The 3,309-nt window shown below is 38.0% G+C and overlaps 1 pseudogene; it reads left to right on the top strand.

Moving 5' to 3' along the window:
• LOC118336531 overlaps nt 1-3,309 on the top strand; it is a 6,593-nt pseudogene that overhangs the window by 1,526 nt on the left and 1,758 nt on the right.

The following is a 3,309-nucleotide window of genomic DNA, read 5'->3' as shown; positions in this document are numbered from 1 at the left end:
GTATGTGTGTTAAAAGATGGCAGGGAAGTGTGTTAAAATAATAAGTTGTGGTTTTTCATGAGCCACGTTACAGAGCAGCTTATGAACTATAATACACTCACTGACTTCCTGTCTTATACTGTAGGTCTCCCTTCTATGTCTAAGCACACACACACACACACACACACACACACACACACATATTATGGTTATATGATATGGTAAAATCAACTTATGTTAGGATTTAGGTAATATTTCACACCTAATGTTTGGTATATATACTATATATTGGGCCACATAACAATGCTCTGAACATTATAGCTTTGTGGGACTATCACCATGGCAACTCAAAGTCATATATATTTACATTTATTCACACCTTAAAAGTATGTTTATTATCATTCATAAAACTTAATGTTTCCATTATCACTTTTTTGAAATTTTTGAAATCAACAGCGGACTGCTGACTTAGTTTTTAATGCCAAAACATCCCATGTCTCAGGTTACTGTACATTAAAATAATTCCATTGAACTCCATACAGTGAGGTATAAACATCTTAAATCTAGGAACAAGAAACCATTAGTGTCAAATCAGTATTATTGAGTTGAGTTAATTATTGCAAGTGAGTATTGGAATAAAAAAAATGCATCTGTAATTGTTATCATTACAATAAGTTATAGTTAAACTCTGAATTGAACTGAATTAAATCATTAGTAAACGTTTGTCTAATTGTCTAATTCTAACATATCTGGGTATTTTGGTGCCAATATGGGAACTCAAAATTAAAACCAATAAACCTAAATAAATGGAAAATACTTTTAAACTAAATAAAAATGTGTCATTATCGTTTCTAAAACATTCATATTAACCTTTATGGGCTGCTAGCCTTGACATGACCTGAGTCTACAGGCTTGCTAGCTGCTTTGTGTGGATGTACGTAGTCACCAATGCTAACATGCCGATATTCACCAGGCATAATGTTTACCATGCTCACAATCTTAGTGTAGTGTGTTAGCCTGCTAATATTTGCATCATTAGCAGTACGCACAAAGCACAGCTGAGGTTGATGGGAATGTTATTAGTTCTGCACGTTTTTGGCTGTAAACTCAAATATTGGACCAAAAGTCTTTGTACTAAAATTCATTGCAATCCATCCAATAGATGTAGAGAAACCTAAATTACAGGCAAACTTTCCGCTGCCTCATGGTGGCGCTAGAGGAAAAATCAGAACATCACCAAAGTGAGCAGGATCAAGCCTCTGGGGACCATGAATGACTGTACAGAATTATGTGCAAATCCATCTAATAGTTGTTGGCCAAAGTGGTGAAATGCCATTCATAGATCAATGCGGCTAGCGTGGCAAAAAATAAAACATATGGCTGCCCCCTAAAAGGTTAGACTGTGAAAAGAGATAAAGACCAAAGAAAAAATAAAAGTCCTACATGTTGTTTCTCTTCAGTAAAGACAAAAAGGAAACCATTAGCTGAGGAAGCAAGACTCTTATTGGTGACAGGCAGCAACAGGATTTATGGGAAACGTGGTCTTAATTTGGAGAAACATTTGGCTCCCAATTGTCTCCAGCATGCTCTCATTTCTTTATAATATTTTTGATGAGGTACTGGAGTCAGTTTGATAGTGTTCTATTGATGTTGAAGAGTGTAACTTCCACATCTTTAAACTTCAACAGCCCATGTCCACACTTGGCCAATTAGAATCTTGTCCAACACCAAAAAAGGCAGTGACTTCCTGTCACAATGTTTTTGGGAAGCAAAAATGGATTTCGGGGAAATCGGGTGAAGGCAGAGGGGGGTGATGAGTCTGAGTCACCCTTTTTGACCAGTGACCCTTCTCGGCTGTCTAAGCGACATGATGTGCTGCGGCGTGTTTACGGTAAAACAGCCGCCGGGGACGCTGATCGGTTTCCGAAAACGTCTTCAGTGTCGTCACTCCGGAACACAGCTTGGAGGAGATGGCGAGTGTGTTTGTGTGTGTGTGTGTGTGTGTGTGTGTGTGGGTGTTTAAGGGTTTGTTTGGTTTGTGGTTTCGTTTTGATAGAAACTAATCACAACATTTCAAGGGAAACTGACACCCGAGACATCTCCCCGAGAGACAAATGATATGAAGAGTAAAATAGAGACACGAAAGAAGGCGAATGTTTAATGCGAGTCTGTATTGTATGTGTATAACTGTGTCTGAGTACATGCACCTGTACACTTGTTTGTATTTGTAAGCGTACAGTAAGTGCATGTGTGTTCCCTGGTGTTTGTGTGTGTGCGTGTGTTTATACAATTCTTAATAAGTGTGTGTGTGTGTGTGTGTGTGAGTGAGAATGTGTGCTGGAGTGGGTGTGTGTGCGCGTATAAATCTTGAGTATCTTCTCTGAAACGATGCCAGCATTGCTGTCGTTGTTTACTGTCGACTCTCCACTGCTGCCTCGCAGTCTGAAGCCGATCAGAGGAGTTCACAAGTCTTTGTTGAGGGGGGGGGGAGTTTCAGTCTTATAATGACGTTAGATGAAAGGTCAGGAGTCCCCAATATTAGGATTCATCCTCATGGGACCTTTAATATGTACAAGTAATTTTTAGGGCAATGTGCCTGCCGGTTGTTGAGAGATCTTACTTTGGACCCGAGTGTTGGATAGACCATCTATCAGTCTTCCAAAGATCTCTGAACATGTTGTTTCAATAATAGGAAATGTTATGAAATTTCTCATCTGCATAAGGATCTGGATTAAACAAATGGACTGAAAAGATAACTTTCCCTGTGAGGTAGTAAGTGTTTTCCTATTAAACATCCTAGAAAAAATCTAAAACCAAAAAAAGTTTTTGCTACTTCCAAATAAAATTAAAAACACAATTCTATGACAACATTAGCCGTAAATAAAATGATCACATAAGGGGGCCTATTTCATTCATGTGGCCCAATGTGTTTACATGCTCTAAAGTCAGGAAGAATGGCTCTAACATATACAACATATACAGTGCAATTCGGCTCAATTCGGGAAAAATATGGATTATTGCTGCAATGTCCACAAACGACAAGTATTGTAGTCAATATTAGAGACTGAGCACTGTGAGCACTAATTCATTAAACAAATAAAAACTCATCTACCAGAGGGGGTTTTGATCTTTGGGCCTTTTTTGTGTTTCTGTCATTATACTAATCGTGCTTCTGTATGTGTCCTAATGTCTTTTATATGTCATATGGTTATGTCATTGTGTAACTCTTTGTCTGCGCTTATGTGCTTTTGTATGTTTTCTTTGTATGTTTTCTTATCTAAATCTGGCACATTTACAAGATGGACTCAAGTGCTCATGTTAATTAATGTG

Source organism: Morone saxatilis, unplaced genomic scaffold (genome assembly GCF_004916995.1).
Source record: "Morone saxatilis isolate NCDOM2014 unplaced genomic scaffold, NCSU_SB_2.0 Contig24, whole genome shotgun sequence".
NCBI lineage: Eukaryota > Metazoa > Chordata > Actinopteri > Moronidae > Morone > Morone saxatilis.
Note: the sequence above shows the minus strand (reverse complement) of the source record. Positions and strands in the feature narration are given on the sequence as shown.